Raw genomic sequence first — 27,349 nt, forward strand, 5'->3', positions numbered from 1 at the left:
GAGGTTCTATTCTATCCATTGCAAATTATTCACAGACTGCCATGAGATCATGTTACAATGGGCTCTCATATCTAGCTATATTTGAGTTCCTTAAGTGGGTTTCTGCCATGAAGTCTGTGCCATGATGACATTTTTAACAGCATGCTTAGGCACTCTTCAAGATGCAAATGCCCGGTTTCTTTCTGCTCATCCAAGGAGACGTATCATTTCAAGAAGCATGACTTTCACAACTGTAAACTTACCTAATTTTAAACTAAAATTGATTTCTAAAAAGAATTACTTTCACAGACCTGGAGGTTCAGTCCCCTTTCTAAAAACAGAGTTCCCCTCCCAAAGAAAACAGAGTTCCCTTTGTTTCCTCTTCCATGAGCATGACAGGCAGCCCATGACACTACACATCACATTGCACAGTGAGCGTTGCATCGTAACTCAAATGCTGCCAGTGGCCACATACCTCCTTCAGAAGTTTAGAGTTAACTGTTAGCAACTGAGACTTCCTTCTTATGCTTTTGAGGAGTTTGTCCTAAAGACAAAACAATAAAAAAAGTCTAATATTCCTTTCTTGACCATGCACAGCATCACAACTATTTGTGATGAAAGAGACTTGGGGAAGATGTTTTATCCATATTTCTCAAAAACTTCTCTTAACCTCTACCAGAATGTTCCTTAGTGGCTTGTAGGAGTACCTATAATCCACTTTAGAAGGGAGCAGAGACAGTTACCTGCAGCTACACTAGTTATTTTAAGTAACACTTGCCATTTCTAATGGTGAACACCGAGAGCGTATCTTGGGAAGACAAAGCCCTTTCCAGCTGGCATTACTGTCTCTGAAAGCTCTGAACAGAAGAAAGAAGTTGGAAACATACTGATTTCTGGATGAGGTGAAAAAATGAGGTTTCTTTTAGAAGAGCTGTGTCTTTATAAGGAGGACTATGTGCACTGTGCTGTAGGGTAAAGAGCACAAAAAAACATTTGCCCTTATTAACACACCCGGAAAGGTAAATGCATGTTCAAAAACTTACTGACACACTGTTTTTCTAATACAAAATACAAGAAAATACAAACCTGAATATGATTCAAACACAAGGAAAATGTATTTGAATCATACAGAATCTCTGGATTTTTAAAAAACTTGGGGAGAAACACAAGGTCACAGAGAAAAGACATCTGGCATAATTTTTCTTTCTCTACAGGGTGTGACAAACTAGAGAGCTTGAATTTAATACATTGCAATTGTTTGCCTTTATGGAAATATGAGGACATGTTCCACATTTTTAGATATACCTGTCAAAAGAAAACTAAGACAAAAAGTTAAACAGCCTCATGTTTGTTACAGCCTGGAAATGATGAATGAAAAAAAAAAAACTGTTAAAAAAAAAAGTAAAGTTTGGAGTAAACAACAGCCCAGAAAGGTGCCAACTACTTATAGGCAATAATTCAGAAGACGGGGCATTTTATAATGGAGATTCTACATTTTCTTTTTATCATTTAAAAATGTACTCTGTTTTTTGATTCAATAAGCTACTTCAAGGCAATTTGCTAGAATTGGAGAAGTGCATTAAAATACAACTCTAATATAGCAAATAAAGCCGGAGCAAAAATTAAATCCAGAAGAAAAACCACCATCACTGTAAATGTGTAACTAGAAACACAGATCACAAACCAGATGGGAAAGTCAGTCAACAAATTCTTGGTCTGATCTTCAGCTTGTGAATAGGAAAAAAAATTTAAGTTGAAATCATAAAAGATGCATTGATTTACAGCTGCTGAGAGTCAGCTGTGGATCTGATGTGATAGACAAGTCCAATGGTATAAAACAGAATAAGAGCTTGGTGGTGATAAATCTACAGAGACAGGAGTTGTTTTCAGCAGCGAAACCCAGAATCATTGTACCTAGTCCATGACAAAGGATCTAGGGCTTGCATCAGTTAAAATTATCTATTGAAACATGACAGCCACTTATTCTCACATTTTTTAAACTAGTTTTATTTTGGGTTTTTTTTGTTTTTAAAAGTAGTTTTTTAAGGAGAAGTATCCTTAGTAAAATATCAACAGTATGTTTACATTACTGTGCATTCCAGAGAAGCCTAATTCCCAGGTCATAGCTCAGAGTGAGTCATAGAATCATAGAATATGCTGAGTTGGAAGGGACCCATCAGGAATGTCAAGTCCAACTCCTGGCCCCGCACAGAACACCCCAAGTATCACTCCATATGGATCCCTTCAGTCTACTTACCATTGACAAGTTCCTTATGTTCCTTAAACACATGTTCCTGATCCCCACTGTAACCACTGAGAGTTTTGCTTTGATCAAGACTTGCGCCCTTTATATGAGCTGTGTTGGCTGGTGACACTTTGTGGGAGGCTCTTGTACATTCATTAAATGACCATTCAAACTGCCAATACAAGCAGACCGAAGGAGATGTCCGTGTGAGATGTCCTTGCACATCTTTCCCTGACAGGTTGTTATTTCCAGAGAAGTAACAACTTCGCTGGAAATAACAAGCAAAGTTATTTCTGGTTTTCACATCCAGACCAGAAACCATCCTTAAAGCCTGTGGCACAGTATTTAAAGAGTTCCATTCAGTTAATAGGAAAAAAGGTCACATGATGAAAATGTGACCCGGCACAAGGACAATTTCTAGTTCCCCGGCTGCCAACTGAAGTAACAGAAAGTTTGTTCAAGCAAAACAGTCATCACTGCATCACAGTGGCTCCTGCAGCAGGAACAGCTACACTGTTGATGCAGCAGATACTGAATTATAGATATTAGTCCAAAATATTGAGAAGAACAGGCACTACAGTCAAATCGCTTTCATAGCCTGGGTTTTAACTGTGGTGGTTCAGCAGAAGTATTTAGGTAGTAAACACACTCTCTGAAACAAACTGCTTAGGCCACCTCAGGCTACAGTTGTGCCTGCTAATGCAGAAGAATCTTAAAGCATGCACTGAAGATCTGTAAATGAGGCTGTGCTAGTCTGAAATGCCACGATAAGCCCACTAGCAGGGAAGATGCTATAGGGCACAATTCCACAGAGTTACAGAATCGCCGATGGCAAAGGCTCTAAACAGAAACATGAGCACTACATGTATTTAAAGAGGTTTTGTCTAGATAGAAAATTTCTATTTTCTGTTATCTCACTGATACATAAGGTCACTACTTTCAGGAATAATACATACAGACTAAAAAAATTATAGGACACATTAATTTCCAGACATAAACAGGGAAATGCTTAACATAACCTAATCCAATTGTTCTTGAAAGCACAATATACAATAGATCCATATGAAAAAAAATAGCCATAAAGGATGCTCCTCAATATAACCACAACCAAATGTCAGTCTGCTTCTCATTTTGTCTTAATTTCCCTGTTCAGAGCCATTTTATAAACCCTGCCTGTTAAACTAACCAATTCTCCTAAGGCTAGCTGTTTCATTTTTATAAGATTAACAAGATTTTAAGTATTCCTGGGAGCTGCTTTAAGGAGTTAATTATAGGGTGCGGAAATGGGAACATGCAGGCATATGAGCCTACAAACTCTGGCACAAAGAAATATTCCCTTATGATCAAAAAGAAACAGTTGAAGATTTCATGTCCCTGCACTTGCAAAGAAAATAAAAAAATAAACAGAACAAAACCACCAAACAAACAAGGAAAACCCCCCAAAATGCAGATAACTCATTTGCTCCGTTAGGCAGTCTGTCTTCTTTCATGAGATATCGACAAATAATTAACATCTGGTAAGATGGGAATTCAGTGAGCTCGTACTAGTCATTAACTTCATAGATGGTGTTCCAGTAGCACCTAGGCAGGTGACTAGGTCAGGGAATAGAACCAGTTGCTACTTTTTCCACAGATTGAAATGACAGAAAAATGACATTTTGAGACAATTATACTGTGCCTCTCAGAATACCTCTTTCAAAGCAATTTCAGTCATTCTGGTAGGAAGCTTGGAGTGCTGGTGTTCAGACTTCCCCATTTCACTGGCATTAGACCAGCAGCTCTCCTCTTCATTCATGTCTTTAAGAATTAATTGTTCCCATTTTAACATTTTGTATGGGACTGTCACAAGCACTCAAGCACAGCCCCCTGCCCCAGCTGAAAGTGGCTACATAGACTGGGAGCTCTGTGGTGTTAACTTTGTCTGGCTTCTGACTGCAGTTCATGCTGGGTTGTCAGATGTCCCTTTCTCATGCCATGTGATATGACTGCCCAATCTGCTTCACCCATCCATTAGGTTTTGTCTCTCAAAGAAACTCTTGCAGAGGATTGGGACCAAAGCATTTTTGCAGAAGACTTAACAGTCTTCAAGTATTACAAAACTACTGTTGATGAAGAAAGGCCTTTAGCCAAATCAAAGTGCTTTTAAAAACACACACTTGAAAAGAGAGAATAGGTATCTGCTTGCAAATACTCCATTATAAATTTTTAATGGAAATCCCATTGAAAATTACAATTTTGATGAAAAGGCAGAATGGCAAAGCTGTTGAACCATGTTCAAAATGATAAAGCCAAACCCTCTGTGAGATATTGAAATCCTGTACCAACAGTAAAGGCAAATAACTGTAATAGCTGACTATGCAAGAAGTGTTAAACCACCTAGGAATTAAATGCTAACATTTTCAGAAATTACACAAAGAAATGAAGAACCACTGAAACAGAGCTTTCTAAGAAATAGCACCACCAAATTCTCTGTGCTGTGTGCTTCAGGTGAGCAAACTAAATCCAGTGGTGTCAGAACCACAGACTAAATTCTTAGGTTAGTGGTATTTTCTATGCTAAATATCAGAAATCAAAAACTCTGCCTGAACTTTGGTGAGAAAGGAATGGAAATCACGCCTTAGTGATACAGAAGACTACAAGTCCTTTGGTATGTACATGGGGGAAGAGCTGGGGGTGGGTAACATTGAAGACTTCTAATTTCACAGTCCTTATAAATCACTTTAGTGTATAAATCACTTTACTTCAACATATTTCCACTTAAGGGAAAACAAGCAGTTCCTATCCACTTTCCAGACTCTGATAAACTACACATTTGTCTGTGCTTTTGTAATCAGTTCACATATTCAGATCGGACACAACATCTGGTTTGCAGCGAAATTTTCCTTTCCAGAAGAAAAATTGAATTAGTCTATTATGAATCATTCAACGGTATTGATATTACAATTTGAGCTGAAATAAATGTCATAAAGCTACCAGATAGTAAACACAACACTAATAACAGTAGGGGTTCTAACTTCAACACTTTTAAAAAATTATTTTCATGAATGCTTGGCATTCTCAATTTTCAGCCACCTCACCTGAACTTACACTGAGCCATCTCTTTCTTTCTAGGCCATTATATTTTCCATTTGGTATCTCATTCCCAGAGTACAGCAAATGTCCAGAAAGAGATAACTTCCTCTGCTTAAGGAGGTTGCCTCATACTGCACAGTCTTTACTTAGCATAGTTCAAAGAAAAAGTGTTTTGGATGAAGAAAGTAAAACTGCCAGAGGATCACCCTGAAACAAGAGGTTATTAAATCTGTTCCCTAGATCATATGGCATACAACTCCCACACATGGAAGGTGAACAGCTCTCAGCCCCAGTGCACAGTGAGGTGATTCACCATCATACAGCTTCTATCACTTGTTATCTGGACAATATATTCTGAAAATGCATTTGATGTGCGGCTTTGGTGAAAAGTTTACAGTTTTTCCTGCACTACAAACTGTATGTCTGGGAAGCAAGTCAGCAAATGACAGGTCAAGTTCAAAAGCTTTATCCAAATACAGATATTAAGCATTAACAATTGCAATTATTGATCTGAATTATTTCGGTTTAGAGCCACTTCACCCAGAAACTATAGAAGCAAGGAGCTCTTACATTTGCCAGAGCATATGAGCCTGTTAGGGTCGGTGATGTCCATTTCCAAAACTTTGTTTGAACTGAGAAAGAGAAATGCCCCAAATAAGCTTTTCTTCTTTTCTAAGTCATAAAAACTTGATTTTCTGGATATAGTTCTACCAGCTTTGGCTTTCATATCTGGGCTTAAAATAATACTCATTTGTCTGCCTAAGCAGCCTCTGTATAATTAAATAATTGCAACAAAAAATAAGTAGATTCTCAAGCTGAAAGTTTTAAAAAATCTTAGCAACATCCCCTTCCTTTGCCTCCCACTTCGCAAAAGAATCATTTGCTTGATGCACAAATCTTAAGCTTTTTTAAAACATCTCATGGTAGGTTTTGATCTCCAGAAGTACACACAGGAGCAGGAGATCTTTCCCTCAGCGCTGGAACTCCTGTAACAAGGAGCAGAACTCTGACTGGTGATGGATGCGTGAGAATGAGTAACACCCCCACAGCAGCACCTCTAAATCTTGCTATATGGAAGAATGTGAGGTGACCAGAAAGAGGGCAGAAGTTACTCCCAGAGGGATTTTGCAGGACAGGTGCAAAGGAAATGTATTGAAAAGAGCAGTATGAACTTCATTGGCAATGGTAATAACACATGGGCTGCTCCCTTAGCATGTCAAGGGGTACACACTGCATGAAACAATGCTAATAAGAGAAATAACAGCACACAGCACACTGAACTTCTTATAAATGCACTCACTCCGATCCAGGCACACAGGAAAGAAATTAATCTCTGACTGTATTCCAAGTCTGGGTAGATCTAGTGAACATCTGCCAAGATACATTTAGCTGAAAGCTAGGGGTTTGGTGGAGCAGATAGTATCAACTTTCAGCAACGTGCAGGGCTCTGTATTTATCTTTGCATGGATATACAAGCATGCATTTGCACTTAGAAAAAAAACAAAACTAGTTGCTTGGTTTTTTTATTTTTAACCTCCTTGTCAATAAATACATTTATCTTTGTGCATTTCATTCCTTGCATTATCTTAAAATGCAAGTAAGCACAAAATAAAAGGGGGATTGGGCTCACAAGAATGTTTGTCAGTTGAAGCTTGTTTTACTGAAAGTTAGCAGGACATGAGCTCTGATGTGCTTTTTTTCCTTTTTACATTGAAGACATGCCAGCACTTCCACTGCTAAGTGCCACAATGAACTGGCCTTATATATATATTTTTAAATTATTTTTCTAATGCACACTAGATGGTGCTCAAGTTAAAAAATGGCAACTTGAATAGACTTTTCATGAGGTTAGCAAAATGTTCTCCCTTCTCAGTACTTATTACAAGAAATCAGGAAAAACTGACTACTCTCCTGAGCCTCTTCCTGACTGCTGATCATTTTACTAAAACTGCTTTTTCACCATCTTTGTTCATAATCATTCTTGATTTTTAGTTGCATATTTATGAAAATTTTGCAGTCACTTATAGCATCCTGAATTACTGAAAGCTGAATGAATTACCTGAATATAAGTATACAGCTATAAACAACATGGAAATACATTTCACCAGCCATCAGAAATTCAGTATCTGTGTTCATGACAGTACTAGATGATGGAAACATTTGAAAATAGAATTATTTCTTTCTCAGTGATCATATTGGATTAACGTATTAGTTTATGGAGAAGTTATCATATTACTTGACATTTCAAACAAACTTTACCAAGTATGTCACTGAGCTTTATCCTAGATACAGTCTGAGTTTTGAGCAAATCAGGCTCTTTTCAAGCAGTACAGAGAGAAAGGACTAAGTGATTCAGAGTCTGACACTGTTCAATTCGTGTCCAGTCCAGAGTGAAGACTGACAGACCCTCCTGAACTGGCAGTGATTGGACACAAGTGGTCACAGACACAGGCAAGGACACAAAGCTGGTGAGAAGCAGACACTGACAGCAATGCTGGACCTGTCACAGGCAGAGGTGCATGCAGATAACAAACCAGACAGAAATATATAGATGACTGAAGACATTGCTTTAATTACTTTGAGATCTTCGCTACTTTTTCTATACCTTAATAATTCTTCAAGGAAAGTTATTTGTTTCTGCAAGGTTAATAATTCCGTAGGCAAATCCAGAGGCTAACTTGTGCGGCGGACACATGGCCACTTACAGATCTGGCTGTGCAGCTGCAGATGCTGCTGACCTGAGCTGTTTGTCTTCCATGGCCATCAGAGGGTCTTCCCTACTCCCCTCCCTCTTTGTTAGTAGATTCACTTGAACCCTCTTTCTTTCATTTCAGAAAATACAATGCAGTTAAGCTTAATTTCAGTCTAACTTTGAAGCAGAAAACATCAGAGTCCATGCTATTCTCTCTGATGAGAGAGGACAGAAATGCCCAGCAGAGGACTAGGAGCAAGCAGCTGTTTCAGGGTGACATCTTCAGCCAGCATGGCTGTTTACAAAGTGAACACCAACCCCAGCAACACCAACTGGGCCAAGAGCCTTCGCCCAGACCAGCTCCCAGCTCCACTTTGGGGAAAACAATGACAAATTATTCCAGAATTGCAAATCAATGGTCTAGGAAAAAGGAGATAGCAAGCAAAACTAATTGCATTTTACAGTACTTCACAAATCCCCCTAAATATTTGCACAAAACCCCAAAGTGATCTTGGTTCTTTTTATCCAACACCTGCTGCTCTGTCACAGTTCAACATTAAAAAAACAAATGACTCCAATCTGCTGAAAATAACAAAAGGTAAGAGAGTGTCAAGTGCTGTTTGCACAAAGAGAACTGTGCAATAAAGAAGTTCATAAAATCATGAGCAAAGTTCACCTTTATCCTCTACAAATAACATTTCAACTTCCCCGTGTGTATATAATGGAAAAAAAGCAATGTTTCATCACATACAACCATCCTGTACTTTCAGTGTATTGCCCTATCTTTTTTTTGCCATGAAGTGAAAAGCATTTAACAAGTTGTGAACGGAAATCACCATGGATTTAAATGTGGGGAGACCATTAGGAGCTAGTAACCCTCACCCACCCCTTTATTCAGAGAAGAAGAATACATCTTTTTCTTCCTCACATCAGATAACAGCACACCTCTTCTGTAGAAACTAATGACATACAATGCTGTGTCTGTTGCTAAAGACCCTGTATATACTACCAGCTCCTGATTTTTATTTTTTTTTTATCACAGACATCGCCACAAAGCTATAAATCTAAAAAGCATTTTTAAATAATTACAGGAGGATAATTGCCCTAACCTAAAGAGCTTACAGCTTAGCCTACAATCCTACTTCAGGATTCTTTATTGCCATCAAGGGGATTTGCACAGATGCAGCAGTTTGACCAGAAGGCCATTTCCAGAAGCATCACATGACTTCACAGAGATTAATTCTACAGTTTTTACGGTGAGCGTGGGATTCTATCAGAACATCCCCAGGCAGAATAAACTGAGCAGCTCTCAGGAAACAATTTCTCTGACTATGCAACTCCACATCCTGATATACTGTCACCAGATCTTAACACCCAGAAAACTAAATGAATAAACAGAAGTTCCTTTCTATAATCTGTCTGATTCTCTTTCAGGCACAAGAGACAATTAATTGCAAAGTTAAGCCCCCTCTTTCACTGAGGATTTTACCAATAGGAAAAGAGTGTTGGAGCACACTGTTGAAAACTCTTTGCTGGGTGACAACCTGAGTTGGCCGAATGTCTTTGACTTCAGTTATGTGCACCAGTCAGTTTATGCACTGGTTTTAGAACAGTATATGTAGGTTGGCCCAGATGGGCAGAAGGCTGAAATCAAATCAGCAAAATGAAAAGAGCTAGTGAATCAGATTTTCTCAAATTAACTGCTATTTAAAAATAATAAGCAACTGCAATTGATTCTCATTAGTGCATCAAGGGAAGATGGAGAAAATCCAGAGCTAGGCAACCACTTCATTTATATTCTTCTATTGAAATCTTTCAATAAAGTAAACAGAAGAAAACGACTCAGCATTTAAGTAGTAGGTCTAATTACAGGCTGGCAAGGCATGTGTAATAGGTACAGTTGAGCCAAACCCCAGAGCAGAACTCCTCTAAACCTTTAAGAATGGTAAAAGAAAGCCAAACACATTGAGACTGCAAATCTGCAGCAAGCCCCGTCCCTTTGGAAGGGACAATACAAAACCACTGACTCTAAATAGCAAGAAACTCAGCAGGTTTAAAATAATTATCTGGATTCAAACTCTGACAGTTTAGCCAATATACTCTCTAGGGTTATTGAGCTGTAAGGCCATGTCAAATGTTCCCTGCCCTCACCCCAATAGGTATGAATTTTTTTATTTTGACGACTATGTCATATTTCAAATAAGGTCTGCGCACATTACACAAATCTTTATCAGTAAATGAAAGACCAACACAAAGGAAGGAGAAAAGGAAAGTGCAAAAGAATAAAAATGGCCTTAAATGGAAAAATGAAGAAGGGGTGAGGGAGCAAAAGCTTCTAGATGCTTATAGAATCCTAGTTATAATCTTCCTTGACATCATTCTGAAAAATGAGTTAAAATTCATAGAGATTAGGGTTCAACAAAGCAAAGAAAACATAATATGGTAGGATTAGGGTGCCTGAGTATTGATGAAGCAATTTAGAAGGGGAGTGGATCCAAATATACCATTAGGATTCAAATATGGCACTAAATAAGAGGGCTGGCAGTGTATTCCAGTTCTGCAGGAGTGGAATGGGAGCATCTCCAGAGGCTCAGCTGCTCTGAACCATTTAGTACAATCCAAACTACAGCAGTGCCATGGAGCCTGCTTTAGCCCCAGAGCAAGACACTCTCATTCTACAGATGACAGCAGCACCAGCCAGGCAGGTGGTGAATTTCAGAGTAAGAAGTATTGGAATGGTTTGTAGTGCCCAGTTCAAACACTGCACACAAAGGGATAGTTATCAGTGATCTAATCTTTCCTTCACCCAGGCATTCAGCAGCAACTGAGCCAAATCCACACACACTGGGCAGGGGAGCAGCATCAAGCTCTCCTTTCTTCTGAGTGTGCACAAGAAACAGGAGAGCAAGCAGAGACCATAAAAAAAAGGAGAAAACATTTAAACGTGCCTTAACTGTGCATGCACAAACTGCAGGATGGAGTCTAGTCTGCTTGAAAAAGCCAATCAATATTGCACTTACTGTCTCTAATACAGAAAACAAACAAGGGGGCAGGATTATCAAACAGCAAGGATAGAGTCAAGCTCCTGCAAGCAGACTGGGCAACACAACTCGGTTTTTATGGATTAAATGTATATCTTATGAATCAAAGGCAGTGAGTGTCACTTTTCTTAGATTCGATAGCTGAAAAAAGATTAAAATTCCAATGGAATCTAGGCTGAAGGAAAGAAAACAAATATGGAACTATTCATCAATATTAGAGACTCTAAATGCCCATTGCATCTGCCCCAATAACATCTCTTATTGAAAAGTTAAAGTATGAGTAGCTCATTTGCTCAATATGTGATTACTGGGCAAACAGCACAAATGGAGGAGTTTGATGAAGACAGGAAGAGCAAGTGCAGTGTCCAGTGAACTGGAGGAAAAAGGACTGCTTGAAAGAATGATTCTTCAGTCACAGACAGCTGTACCCATGTAATAGAAGAAAACCACGTTCAGTATCCTCTTCTGCTATATCCTGCTAGTTTAAGGTTGTACACTCTTTACTTACTTCTTAGTTTCACATAAATCCTTGTGAAATCCTTTTTTTTTTTCTTTTTTTTTTTTTTTTTGCTATTATACAGAATGTGTTTTTATGTGCCTAAGCAAAAGAAACTAGGGAAAGAGCCACTTTTAACCCAAAGGTGATATGAATTGCCTCATCCACATTAATGAAACTATCGACTCAGATTACTGAGGAGCAAATCTCTGAAGTAATAACACAGCTAGCAAGAAAGAAAAAAAAAAGCCCTACAAATAAATGTGGGAGTTGTCATGCTCCTCCAGACTCTCTGGGGCTTAGCTTTGGAGAGGAAATCCTGCAGCCATGAATCGATAACTTGTAGGAAGAGAATCAGCATCAAAATGTGGCTCCAATCCTTTTCCTCCCATTCTTTTGCCCAAAGCAGGACAGACTAAGATTTATTTCTGTAGATGATGTCCTTCCTTATAAAACTCTATTAAGCCATTTAAAAACAAATGGCCTTATTGCATAATATCAGTGCCAATTCTAATGCTTAAGGAACATGCCAGCTACACAAAGCAGATTTTGAATGGAGTGTGTATCTTATATATGGCTTCAGACAATTCTTTGGCCTGACATCTAGGTTTTATCATCATTTAAATGAGTAATAAAGAGTTTTAATTTCTATAAAGATCTCTCTGCTTAGCTTATAAGGAATACACTTTAATGTGTACACAAATAATGTATATTTGAAGAACCTTTGGTCTTGCCACAGTGGTAACAAGTGGCTGTAATATAACAGGGCCCTAAAACGCACATAGGACTTTTATGTTAAGCTGAATTGGCAACATTCATGCATTTTCTACTTTCCTGTTTTATAAAATAGCCCTAGTGCATCTGACTTCATGGAAAAGTGTCATGGTATCAGACACTCACAGAAAATGCTTTCTATATTTACAATGTTTTACAATGTATTTACAATATACCAAGGACCAAAACAAAACTCACCTCTTAGTAAAATGCCCTCTCTAATAATTTCTGCTCTCAAGTAGACAGCACAGCCATATCTGGCTGTTTGGCGATGGGGGGGGAGGGCTTTTTTTGTTTGTCTCTGTCTTTGGTTCATTGGTTCATTGAGGTTTTTTAATCTTTTTCCTTTTTTTCTGACGGCTAGTGCAAGGGAGAGAAAAACACTTCATGGCCTTTCATTGCTGAGGCTTTGTATGTGATCAATACCTTTACAGTGAACTAAAAAATTGAGACTAAAATAATCCACTAAGTACCTATTTCAACTAGACAAGGGAAAGGCTTTAAAGTCATACTTTAAAAAGCGAGGAGTACCTTGGACCTCCTCCTTTTTGACTGAGACTCCTTGTAAGCCTGGTTAAGCTTTGTTAAAGGAGATTCCCAGTTCCTCATTTCTGCCAGCAAGGGACTGCTTCCAGAGACCATCTCCTCCTTGCTACGAATGCAACTCATCCAGAAGGTCTAGTAAATATAACTCATCTTGCCATTTAATCCCAAACATCACAGAACCTGAGTTTTGCTACTTGGAATATGCACAGTTCTCTTTAGGGGAGGGGAGGAAAAAAAGAAAAAGATATTCCATTCTAATGCAAGCATTTGAAACGTGTGGACCAAGCATCCTACATTCCCCAAGACAGACTGGGGAATTAGGAGATGGAAACAGTTGCCTTGGACAAACCTGTGAAGCAGCAGCCATTACTTCTGTTCAGAAGCCCTTTATATGATTCTCCTTCCCTGGAAAAAACATCTGATTAATTTGTGGAAATTACCTTAGATGTTAGTAAAAAGAGGACTTAGATAATGTTTCATATTTACACAGAAGTCACCAGTTCCAGGTGTTACCAAATGCACAACATGCAAAGTTTTTGACACTAATACAGATCTGCAAAGTTTAGATGGGCCAATGCACTGGAGACTGCAAGGCACTGTAGCTTCTAGTATTTTTTTGTAGGCTTTGAGTCCTTTTGCCTAGATTTCAGCACAATCCTGAGAACTCTTCTAGTGTTCCAATGCAAGGGCCAATACCTTATGTCTCTCTTTCCCCAATTTTTGAGTCTTCTTTCTTCATCCCCATTTTATCTACTTGTGTTTTTAACTCTCATGCAGTTCATCAGTTTTCAGTCTCTTGACTATTCAATAGCCTACTGTAAAACAGGATGACAGTATCAATGTAGAAATTTAGTTTCCTGCAAAAAGGGCCAAGAGTCACAGAGTTTGTACACAAAGACACTTTAATGCAAATCAGATAGTACTGTTTCATTCTAAGGTGCTCCACACATCCTCAAACACCCAACATGGAGCTTCCCAATTTTACCATTCCATTGAGAAATTAGTTTTTAGCCTAAACAACAGAATTTAAAAAAGACAACTCTTTAATGCTTCTTGTTTTTATTTAATCAATACTGTATTTCAATACCAACTGTTAAATCTTTATGAGTAACAGGAGCATATTCTTCAAATTTGTTGATCACTATATAGTACAACCTCAAAACTCTTATCCAAAACCCCATGTATTCCAAAATTAGGTTTCCTCCCTCAACATGCAACATTTGAATAAAAAAGTCCTGACTTACTCAAAAAAATTCCACTGTGCAGTTATATAAACTCAGATCTCTTGACACCCCCTCTGACTTATGAAGACACAGGTTTATATAAAGGACCTTCAAAAGAAAAATGAAAATTGAATATTATTTTGCTGACATTTCCAAAGGATTCTAACAATTCCATTACCATAGCAGTACACATATATAAAGACACTGTGTCCAGTAAATCGTACTATGCAATATAGTATTTCTGAAGGACTGTAATTGTTCTCTGAGAAAGGTTGTGGCATGTTATTCTGTGATTATATTGGAAACTACTGTGCAGCCATTCAATTTTTTTTAAGCCTTCATAATTAGGAAAGTATCTCTGTTGAAATTATATTTATTTTAAAAAAATCTCTGTTTAGATTACTAAAAAAGTGCACATTCTGTAAGTGCAGGCTCCATTTCACCATTTCTACTGCTTGTTTGTTCTTGGTTTCAGTTCCAATTCCAAGTTTTTCATAACATGCTGCAATGCAAAGTTTGAACTGTAGAAACAAAGGCTATATTTGCCCTTAATCAAAACACTGTTTTAAAAGATGTTGTTTTCATATCACAAACACATTTTAAACAATCTTGAATATTTTAAAACCTTTTTTTTCCATCCTACAGAATCAAAACTTCCATCAGTAAGCAGGGGCCTTTAAAAATAATCTGAAAATAGGATACACAACATTTCAAGAGAACAGAGCAGCTATATAGATGAAAATGACATAGACATTTCAGACATTAAAACAATCTTCTTACTTTCTATATGAGGCCTCTGAACACAAAAGACTGTGCATTTTGCATGGTTTCCTAGCCCCTGATTTGTAAATGGAAAGGCAAATTTTCAGACAGATTTCTTATTTAGCTAACTGGAAAATAAATCATATGGTAAATGCAGCTCTGATGCTGTCTAGATTCTCTTGCTTATATCCATGGTAAGTACCAAACCTCTTGTCCTTGCTTAGAAGGTTTATGTTTAAACTCAATGTCATTGTTGATGACTGAGATATGTTAGCTGATTTTAAAATAACTAACTTGGGAAGCTTGATAAAAAAAGTAGGGAGCTCTGATTTGTTGTGGATACGCTGTTACAGATAACACAGGAATGTGTCATCTTTACTTACAGTCAGTGAAAAATCTTTTAACTCAACAGAAAGCATGGAATTGCATGATGTGGTAGAAAGGAGTGTCACGATTTCTACAAAAATTTAAATCTTTATGCCCAAATGCAGCAGGAACACGTTTTCAGCAGATCTTCCATCAGTGTTCTCAGTTTAACTTCACGGGTAAATCCGGTATCAGTATGTGGAGAACATCTTGCAGGAAAGGTAAGATGGAGAGAGAGCAGGTAAAGACAAAGGTGCAATACATGGCGTGCAGTTTCTCCATGCACTGTGTGCAGTTTAAGGGGGAGAAAGTCTCTGTGCAGCTGCATGCAGAACAGTTTAAAGACAGAGCAGAAGTTATTCCAGCAATTAGTCTTCTCCATGCCTTACCTATCCCAAGGGTTGGTTATTGCAACCTGTGAAATGACTTTGCTGGGCAGAAGTGAAATTATTCCCAGTGTATCCAGATGAAGCACCTCAGCTTGAAGCAGCAAAGGATTCTTCCTTACCTTGGCTGTTTGATGCAAAAGATAATGGTACCAGGCAGTTGGCTGCATAACAGGGAGCTGGGTTACCAATATACCTTCCCTTAGAGGGAAAGAAGAAAAAAGGACTTCACATCAGACTATTACAGATACTAATACTATTGTCAAAAGGAGAAACACACAGAGATTTTACAAAATACTGTCTAGACACTGGAGCATACTGGCTAAAAGAAATAATTTGAGTACAAGCTTAATAAGGCAGGGTAAAAAAATCTACAACCTTACAGCTAATGACACTTTGAAAATGAGTCTGCTGCGTGTGATTTCACTGATGTCTGAGGAAGCTTGTTCTGTTAATGTTTTTCATACTTTCAGTCAAACAGATTGCTGAGTAATCATGTTTCCTTGATTTTAATGGGTGAGGAAGCTATTATACAGAAGGTGTTTCCATATGTTGCAGTTAATAAAGGCAATCCTTACTAATAAGAGTAGGTTGTCTCTGCTCAGCTATCTGATGAAAAGCCCTCCTGTTGAGAGAAAGAAGCAGATCCTGTGCCTAGAAGAGACTCCTAGGCTGCACACTTCAGTGGCTACTGGAAAATACTGTAAGCAGATGAATCACAGGTCTTCTCCAACTGTGTCCAAATCAGTGACATTCACTAAGGTATTCAGGGCACTAGGAGTAAGCACTTCATGTCATGAATCTCTCCATCACCCTTTTCTTGCTGGTGAAGGACAGCAGACAAGACCTGGAACCATCACTCCAGAAAACCATCAGCAAGTCCCCTCAAGAGGTCAGGGTGCTTTTGTCTTTGAAGAAGCATCTGGGTCTCTGTCTCAAGGGCACAAAATCCTACATAGAGAATATGGCTAGTTATAGGCTGAGATCACAGATGCTCTTTCAGACTGAAACCATGAAATGCATGGCGGGAAATAATTTTGGGGCATCACCCAGAGGCTACGACACATCATTTACATTTTTGTCTTTCTAACCCCAAAGCTGGGTGCATATCCATGACTGGATGAAAACCTCACAATTATTATTACACTGTTAGAACTAAGTAGTAAAGAGGGAGGAAAAAAGTTTTGAAGCTCATCTCAGTTTACTATGACGTGTTCAGTGTCTGATCACATCTTAAAAAGCCGTACAGAATCGAAACCCGTTGAAGGACAACTTGCCTCGGATGATTGACGTACTACACAGCAGTGCTACACACTGTTTTTCTCTGGATTTCAAAGTAGGGCAGAGATTGTTCACCTGTAAGTACCTGAGTAGAAAAAAGACCTGCCTCTGTCGCCATTCCCACTTTCTGGGAGACTGACAGTTTCCTACAAGTAGTTTCAAAAGGCACATCATCTCTCCATGGTAAGTATCCACCAGTAGCCTTACATTTATGAACTTCAAAGCAAGACATCTTTTTATCCAGACATATCAAAATGTAAAAATTATTTTGTGGAGAGACATTTCTAATAGGAAATAGTTTATTTCTTCATGTTTTCTGGGAATGGTGTTCTGCTGGTTTTAACTATTCAGAATAGGCTTCAAGAAATGCAAAAAATACCCAAAGAAATAAGAGGATGCTTGCAAATATATAGAAGACAGGACTAGCTCTTACACATGCAACTAGTCCAGCTGGATGTTCACTTCCACACATAATACTTTCCAGGATTTTAACCAAAGCTAATACAGCCAACATTTTAAAAATTGGCCACTAGTTATGGGCACTTCCTAATTCAATCTAAGTTTCAGAACTGCTAAACAACACCCTGCCCTTGTTTCAGGGTCTGGATGCCCAGCAGTTCAGAAAATCAAATCCAGAGTGACTCAAATCAATACTGAAAAATATGAACGCTCAAAGTTTGCAGTTGTTTTTGAAAATGCAACCCCTCAAGGTTAAATCCCACTTTAAAGACATTACAATAGTTTTGAAAGCTGCATATTTTTGTATTGAGCCACTAGGAGGCACAGACAAATGTAGTGGTTGGACTCTGCATCCATACTCCTTCAGTGTGGTCAGTGCAAACAGTTCCTCCCTCAACAGCTAACACTGTCAACTGGCAATAGAGGGAATCCGGGATAGGCCTGCACAGTGAACCAGAAGTAGCCCTTGCAGAGGTGAGGGGAAATACAAGGGCTGCTGTTGGATCCTGCCCAGAACATACAACCCAACCACAATATGTCCATATACTGTTTCTGTCTCAAAAGATATGTGAAGTAATGTTGTATTTGCATTCACAATTAAACATGATTTTGACATTTTTATGGTGCTGATGCTGTTATATCTTCAGTGCATGATGATTCCTGGCTCTGTTCGTGCCTGCCTATTGTTCATGAGAGACTTTGTCTTTGCAATGATTGAAGAACAAGGTGTTCTGGAAGCTCTTTTCAGCTGTGATCTGGTGAACTTCTTACGGATTTTTCTGTAAGGAGGGAAGGAGAAAAGGAGGGAAAGAAGAGAGAGACAACAGAAGAGATAAATCTCAGTCTTTAACAGAAGACTGCTCAAGAGCCAATAACAAACATAACAAATACTCTTACCAGAGCAGGAAGGTTAGTTCATTGGAAAAGACTTGCAGTCAACAAGAGTGAGCCCTGTTCATCAACTGATGATTCACAGTTGTCTGATAATGACTCAGTGAAAAGTGGGTTGGTGTTAGACAATATTTGGACATTAGTATTTAATTATGTGGAATCTCAGGCCAGAATGTTCAAATGGTGAATCCTCATACGTTATTAATGGGGGAATGAAAAAACACAGAAGAAGGAACCTTGTTAGCACCCAAGTGAATGTGGTACCTCTGTAAGAGTGGTGGAGTGGGAGCAATTATTGTTATTTGCACTGTATCACTTTTGCAGATAACACATAACCTGGATCTCTGGGCTTTCCAACTAGTGCCATTCAAGTGCAGTAAATTAACTTCTATTTTAGACCTTCAGATAATAAATCAAACATATTAACTACAGGTGGCCATGTTGCTTGTATTGTAATCTTATACATCCAAGAAGCATAAAATCTTGCTATGTTTCGACTGCTCTGTCTCTCTAATATCAAAAATCAATAACCACAATGCTGAGTGTATCCAGGGCAGAGCATCAGAGAACACAGAAATGGCACACACAAAGTATGCCAACTACCATCTTCATTGGCAGAGTCCTGAATATTAGATGCTACTGGAAAACTACCTATTCTCTGAATTCACTCAAGTCAAGAATCCCAGCTTTCATTTAGGTAGTTTTATAAATTACTGGGATTTGAGGCTTCTGGAAATGAATTAAAGCAAACTGGAGCCCCTAACACTAAATGAGATGAGGTTTTCCAATTCAAGCTTTCCAAGTTGAGAGTGCAACCTACAAACTACAGGGTGATGAGGTGCCCACCTGCATCAAGGTTCTGAGATGGCAAATGAAGAAAGGTTTTTCCCTTTCATTCAAATGGGCTGAAACTGAAAAACAGTGGCACGCAACATTGAAAAAAAAAGGATCAGCTTTAAATAAATTCTATTAAATTCTAAAATAACAATTTGCACATTAAATTCAAACACATATTTAGTTACAGGTTGAGTATTCCTCAGGGATGTAAGCTTCCAGTCAAGTAGACTGGAAGCCACAGAAGAGAACATAAAGAAAAAAAAAAAGGCACAAAGCAGGAGAATATGATCTGGTGCTAGAGGTTAAAGGAAGCCTGAAAAATACATCTGCTTTGCTTAATATATTTTAAAGGTTCAGAAATGTATTCCTTTTAACTACCTGAAGGAAGGATGTCTTCATGGCTTGGAATAACAAATTACAATTTAGCATCATTCAGCAATAAGCATAACAGAAGAAAAGGAAAGGAATCACTAGAAAGTTAAGTTTAGGCTTTTCACACAATCCCACAGAGAAAAAAAAAATACTGCTTAGGTACTTACTTTACATGGCCATCTTAAATTAGGCCTAAGAAGATATTAAGCTGATTGAAAAGATATCACACACCTTCCAGAACAGGAAGATCATAGAAATGTAACCTGAGACTGGCAGAAACATGTATTTCTAAAATAATGAGACACTGGGTTTTAGAAATTCATGTGAATAGACAACAGTTATTTTCCACACTGGTTATAGATAGGGATGATAGCAGCAAAAGCTTACAGAACTGGATCCCTTTTGATACATTTGTTTGGAAAATTTCATATTTATTTACAGAACAAATGTGGCTATTAATCATTTGAGAATCCCATGGTTTACAAAAATATCAGATAATTTTTTGCCCTTCTGAATTTTTAATAAGGTAACTTTATAAACTGCCAAGAAGGTCCTACTTATAAAAGCAATTTGCAGCAGACACGAAATGTAAGGACAATAAAATATTTGAGATTACAATTTGTGATTATTTTGTAAGGAGAGTAAATTAAAATATGTAGTCATTCTCATTAATTACTGGTTCAAAACCAGCATGAAGAAAGGCAGAATAAAAAAGTCATCACATCATTACATCAAGCACACCACAGAGTAAACTCCTCACTAAGTATAAATGAAAGTAGCTCTGTGTAGACTGTCAGAAGAACTAATCTGGTATGCACTCTGCAAAGACAATCCAGCACTTTTATTTAAACAGGATTGTGAAAATGCTTCCAGGAATTAGCTTTCTGGGATACAGCCTTTCAGAAATAAAATTGGATGAATGGAAATTTCCACTGACTTCATTAAACCTTATATTTAAACAATCATTTCATTAAAAGCCAAAACTGTTCTTTTTACTGAAAAAAAATAGAGAAGGTGGAGGCAATGGATTCTTTTTTAAACTGAGAATTTAGCATCTAAATACAGTACAGATTTTTGAGAGAAACCCATCAAGTTTTATAATTTTTCTGAGTCTTTTTAACACTTAAACATGCAGGTTGTAATAGTAGCTGATGAAAGGCAGGAAATTCAAAGATAAAGTTGTTGTCACCCTTTCATTCTGAGCACTTCTCCCTCCTGCAAGGATACACTGAACTAAAGGCAGAGACACCTTTAATATTCAATCTCCCGTCCCTTTTTCACTCAATACCAGCCATATGTTTTCATTACGTAAAGCTTTTATTTGGTGATGGCAAGTAAAAGGCTTTTATATAAGTATCCTTTGCAATTGTTATGAAACAGTAATTGCCATTTCCCCTGCTTCTTTTCCCTTTTGACTTTTGTACTAGTGTTTGAAGCATAATGCTCTACAGACTTGAAATGCAAGTTCAAAAGTACTTTAAAGCCCCTGCATTGAATTTCCAGCCCTCCCGAGACCAAAGGTATGAGAATGAAATAAACTCTTAAAAGGTGATCAATACATAAAGCCCACTGTGCTCATTTTTATGTCAAATGTGATGCATTGCTGCTAATGTAGGAATAAGACAAATTCTTTATGTCGGCATGATACTTCAGTTAGTAACTGCAGATAAAGGTATGCAAGACCCTTGGCACCTCCTCAGGGAAATATGAAAACGTACCGAAGTCTTAATAAAGGTCTTGATGAAGACCTATCATCTCTTTGCAAATTTCATACACAGACTGAAACCTACTGGGTAGAAGTAATAGCCTGTATAGGGTATTTATGCCATGCTTAAATTTAATCAGGTGAATCATTTCAATTAACCAACCCTTTCTTTGGATCCAAGCGCGTTCCATGTAACTAACCATCTGGTGAAGTTAAGCACAATCCTATATAATCTATTACGTCCAGATTTCTCAGGAATAGGATAGCTGATAACAAAATTTCACATTTGTAAAAGCTGACTCAAAGTTCCCTTCTCTAATTGTGCCCTACACTAAAACCATATCAATTTTTAATCTTGAATAGAATAAAGAGAGGTGACCTTCAGTTGACGTTAGTCAAGAATGTGTTTTTCAAGCCTTTTGGAGTAGGAGATAAAGGCATTCCTTGCCTTAGCTTTGTTGATATCAAGCATGTCTATCTACTACTATATATAAACTGTTGTCCATCAGTCTTGCCTCCTCTGCATTAGACTCAGAGTTGTGATGACAAGACCGACTTTGGTCTTATCAGCTATACCAACAGTACTTAAGAAGTAATATAATAAATATAATTTATGGCACAAGTTTTTACTGTGAGAGATATTAGTTGCATGTAAAGGCTCACTGACATTTCAGCAGATGACAAACCTTGTTTTGAAAGAAACAAACATTTTCCTATGAAGAGGAATTGTCCCCAACATATACACACTTGCGTGATGTCCGTAACTCCTCTTAAATACCAGCAACTAGAATTGCTTTTGATTCTCTGTTTCCAACTAAAAATATATTAATGACCTAATACAAATCTGGACATAGTATTATTTTTTACACTCTACCTAAATTAATTTGATATTTTTTGCCTGAGTCTTTCCTAGACTGATGCCATTTGAGCAACATCCTTCTATACAAGAACTAGTGTTGTGGAAATGTATTATTACCTCATTGTTGCTGGTAGCACAAGGAACATGCACAGGTGGGCAGCAGGAGTAAGAAAACTGATTCCCTGGACAATCATAGTTGAAATTCCACCTGATCTCTCCATTGGGGTAAAAAATTCTGCTATGACTTGCCAACTGTAAACAGCAATTTAAATGTGCTGGATGCATGAAATAGTGCCAACACTGGAAGGCGAGATTTTGTGTTCTGGCACAAATTTTATGTGAAACTTGCAATCAGTCTAACACCATCGAGCTGTTCTGAGGGAAAAACTAAACTAAAAGAAAAAAAAAAAGAAAAAAAGGGCTCGTGAAGTTGTTGCTGCTCCAAGGCAATGTAAATTTTGTGCAATGTAAATTTTCAGCGCAAGCTCAAGGCCAGTTAGCAAAAACAACTATTTGAAAAATAACCATCATTCCTCAGGGGTTATTAGGTGAAATTACTTCTCATTTCTCTGAGAGTTTCTTGTATCCAGAGGTACATTATAACTATTCAGTGGATTAAATTACAGGAGGGGACACTATCTTAGGAAGCTGATAGGCTTTTTATTAATTTCCACAGGCTTTTAAAAAGAAGCGAAAGGCCCAAATGTGTCCAGTGCTGTCTGCTCAAAGAGAATTGAACAGGGAAAAAGCTGTAGGCACAGATCCTTAGAAACCTGACAGGTTACAACAATTGACTCACAGCACTTCCTACATTTCTACGTGTGTGGAAATTAGAAGTATTTTAATTAACTATTTGGTTAGCTGGTTTAGACTTTTTTTTCCTCAGCACCTTCAGCATAAAACTTTCCCATATTCCATTAAAATTTTATCTAAACCCAAAATGACAGAAAATAGGAAAAAACACATTTGAAAGGCAGAAGTGGGTTGACACTTTTAAAAATAAGGTCCTTGGGAAATGTTAATTTATAAAAATAAATTCAAAGGTTTTAATCAACATGGGGCTACCAGAAAGCTGTTGCCATGAGCCATGTAGTTGCCATCACACAGATGGCAGATAGAGCGATACAACCTTTATAAGATTAAAGAGGTGCTGCCGTAGACATGCAACATCATTTAAATGTTTTAAGAGTTTATCTTATTTTTCTCCTACTAGCAAGGAAACTTTTTCCTTTGCTTGTGTCTATCTTCAAATTTGTTATCAATATTTATGGAGCAAGACTGTTCTCTATGAACAATAATTTTTAGACACACCACTTATAAATCATAGTGTCAGGTCTTCCTAAGCAGCTTAATACAGCATTTTTTTCAAGTATCACACCACCTTGAGGGTTTCCCTGATGTTTTGTGTTTTAAAGCAACAGGTTATAGCTACTATGTATATATAGAAAGCCATAAATAATGGGGTTTAAGCATTTTCTTTATTGGGAGGAAAAATTCAGGTCAAGTGTTTAAAGCACAGAGTTCTCTGACTGTGTCATGCCTTGCCTATTGTATGGCATAAGCCACTGCTCTGTCTCTTTCTATCTACTGCTGATTTAAAATCTACTCAGATCAAAATCTCCTCAGAGCAGAAGTCATCTCTTTGTGTGCATTTTTAGAGTGCCTAGAACAACAGGAACCTAATCCACTGAAATTATTTCTATCCAGTTTTACTGCAAACAACTGTCATGCCTTTGGAATAATCACTGAATTTGATAGATTTTTCCATGCTCCCATTTCCTGAAAAATTGCGTGTTTCATTAATAGTTTAAAGTGGTTTAGGATGCTAGGAGGGAAGTATTAAAGAAAAGTCTTATTCTCAGCATCACTATTCATTTTTCAGTTGAATGTTGGAACCAAGAAAAACTTCTAGCCCCTAAGAAACATTATAAAGAGATGCTCTCACACACCAGTCATCACATGAAGACGAAATCTAAATCTTAACCATCAGCAAGGAGATTATCCTCCTAGTTCATCTGTAAACTCAGTACTTTCCACCAAGAGGCTAAGGTTACCTACTGCTGAGCCACCAGTTTTGGTGCAGGATTGACTTCTCACAGAAGCCAGAACAACAGAGGTCCTACCAGATCATCTGTGGTAGGAACAGCAAAAAAGCCAAACCCTTGATCTCATTGGTAAATGATGGACACCACAGAGCTCAGCATGGACCGTGTGTTGGGTGGAGCTTTGTGAGCCCAGCAGGGACAGTACCTCACATCACTCACCATGTAGCAGTGATGATGGCAGAGCCATGCACAGAGCCATGTTCCTCAGACAGTCCTTACCTCGAGGAAGGGAGGAAAACTTGTGTTTGGATTCATGGCATTTCATCACAGTGTCCAGCTTTGTAGAGTGGAGTAGAACTGCCAAGTCCAAGCAAAGGTAGCTCGGCAGAATGGGTAAAAAAGTAAATTATTCATACTCCTTAAAACCAAGCAAAGGCTCAGGTTTTAACAGACTTGTAACCTGAGCTACAGGGCAGCTGCTCTGCACCTTATCTGAAATTCTTTAGTTACCTCATAAATTCTCTCTAAGGAGAATTTCTAAATTTCACACTGCAAAGGCTGCAAGGCAGGAAGTGTGCTCTACTCAATGAAGAGTTGCTTAACCTCTCCTCCCTGTGAATGAACACACAAGATCACTGTAGATTTGTCAATACACAGGCACAGAATCCAAGGAGCCAGAAAGCCTTCTACAGCTCACAGGCACAAACGTCAGCAGATCTCAAAACAATTATGTTATTCTTCCTAACTACATCAGCAGCTTGTGGGTGAATTCCTGCGCTACATAACTTTATACTCTACCAATAGGAATTTTCAAAACTCTCTATTTATTCTGCAGAAGGATGGCCATTCTGTATACTGATTAAATATCACCTGCTATGAGATGAAAAAATTACCCACATGGCAGCATATAATTTTTCCTGAGACAGGCAAGATATTGGAGAGAAGACTCATCAGAGCTGGCTATGCAAAGTGGAATGCAATGTTGCTTTCAAGTACTCCCAAAGTACCTTGCACATTAATTCACAACTGCAGTCTTATGCCAGACTCTAAGATGACAAAAAATGGTCAGAACACACCTTCTGTTTCTGGCCTTGGGCTACAAGCATTTAGTGCCATTTCCCTGGCAACATTAAATACTGGATTAAAAATTTTCAAAAATACTGTGTTAACTAAATAGGCTTATTTAAATCCAAGATAAAACTTGCTATAATATGCTCCACAGGGGAAAAAAGAGATACTTTACTTTTACATTTTTATTACTATTTCTCTTTCTATTTTTCCTTACCTTTTTGATTACTTCAGGGTAGGTTTCATCTGAGGTTTTTGGCCTGAATACTGTATTTACAGTATATAATATTATAATATTATCTAAGGCTAATAAAGATTAACATTACGCTTTCTTTTATCAATTATGCATATACTGTTCCTGGAATAACATATGTACCAATAGAGTATATTTGGAGGAGCTTCTTGGCACCTGGTTACTTGCTCTTACACACGAGACAAAAAATAAAAATTATTCAGTCTTACAAGAACCAATTGGAGAGCAAACGTTCCCTCACAAGACCATCCCCTGGGGCTCTGCTCCACACCATCAACCTCTTGCACAATCAGCACTTCTCTACGCACAGAAGCTCCAACGCAAGATACCAACTGGAAATCTGTACTGTGGCATTGACAGTGGAAAACTTTGCCATAGAACAATTTGATGTTAATTTCTAAGGTCATTTTCATGTCAAAGACTGGATTTTTTTTTTTTTTTAATTAATTCATGTTACCGAAGGTCTATTTGAGTTCATTTTCCGGCACTCATCCTGCTCTGCAGTGCTATGGTCAGCACTTTTCATGTCAGTATCTCACAGTGCTTGTTGGACTGCTTACTTAAAAAGTGCACAGCATCCTAAAGAGTAGGTATGCACCAATATTATTCAAGCTAATGACAAAAAGGTGGAGCCACCTAGAGGTTAAATTACTTGCCTGGTGTCTCACATCAAGCAAAAGAAGAATTTTAAAGTTTGGATCTGTGCTTTTTCCATTGGAAAACCACTTCTATTGTATTTTTGTCAGGTAACTGTTTTAGCCTCTATCCATGGCACAGGTTAAAGTCAGGTCTCCTTAAATGTTTGACAAGAGCAATTAGCTGTCTTTGTGATTGTCTTTCCCAGTCATTATGTTCTCTTCGGTATTTTATATTTAAAATGCACATGTAGCTACTCATGCAAACTTTTTCACAAAAAGAGACCAACTAATACTTGTTTTTCCGCAACCTTATTTACATTTATGCCAGAGGGTCATGAGTTTAAAAAAAAAAAAAACAAGCAAACAAACTATCAGTGAAAATATTAAGAATAAATTATTGAATATATACACTGAAATATGGACTAGCTCAGAATTAAATCCTCTATCTGTAATTTGAAATGAAGACTCCAACAGGGAACAACTTATAAATTAACTTTAGTGGGCAGTTCTGTGTGAATTTTAAGACTGTGAGGATCACTGACACAGTATTTTTGAACATATTCATCACAGTACAGCTTTCTCATCTTTTTTGCTATTTATCAACCATGTGTTCACCACTGGACTCACCTAGTTTCTCTGTCTATATGCACATTACTGCTGTACATTTCTCTGCCTTTAGATGAAATAACTCTTAACCATGTGTCCAGCTTCTACTAATATTGCTCACATAATACAGAAATTGTAAAGAGAGAAAAATATCTCTGAAGACTGATATTGTGCAGTCTTTGAGAATTACAATCCTCAATAGCTAAGATCTAATGTGATTGATAAACCTCTGTGGTTATAGGCACAGGAATGGTAAGAACAGACTAATTTTAGCCCTAAACTAGTGTTACTCTAGCCTTGCTATAGGCAACAAATGTATAATTAATCTTGGCTTTACCTTTTCTTTGCTACGTAAAAATGCAGATGGCTATGTTGTTCTGACAAGTTCGCATTTTTTATGGTTATTTTGTATTTTTCCCAAGGATTTGCAAGAGAAATTGATTCCCATACAAAGATGATTCCTTATAGAAAAATTTTTTTCTTGTTCAAAACCAAATTGGTTTTAACTCCCACAGTAGAAGACAGTCAAATATTACAAGATGACACATTCCCACTGGGGATGTGGATTTAGGAAAAAGCTAAGCAGCAAGCCAACAAAAAGCTAAGCCCTAAGACTTTCAGTTAAAACATTCAGTAAAGAGGATTGGGTTCAGCTACATCAAATCCTCTGTGCAAATACAAAAGACAGCTTCTAGGGGAAAACCTTTCAAAATGGACAACCATACCACACCACAGGAAACTCAAAATATGTCA

General features: G+C 37.8%; 1 long non-coding RNA gene across 1 annotated transcript in view; it reads right to left on the reverse strand.

Annotated features, from left to right (window-relative positions):
- Window positions 1–14,716: 14,716 nt before the first annotated feature.
- Window positions 14,717–27,349, reverse strand: part of LOC114068374 — a 20,717-nt gene continuing 8,084 nt past the window's right edge. Inside the window, exon 3 of the long non-coding RNA XR_003573583.1 lies at window positions 14,717–18,101. This is a non-coding gene — a long non-coding RNA (uncharacterized LOC114068374). The remainder of the gene's footprint in view (window positions 18,102–27,349) is intronic.

Source organism: Empidonax traillii, unplaced genomic scaffold (genome assembly GCF_003031625.1).
Source record: "Empidonax traillii isolate 1590-97213 ecotype Southwest subspecies unplaced genomic scaffold, ASM303162v1 scaffold1052:size197283, whole genome shotgun sequence".
Classification (NCBI taxonomy): Eukaryota; Metazoa; Chordata; class Aves; order Passeriformes; family Tyrannidae; genus Empidonax; species Empidonax traillii.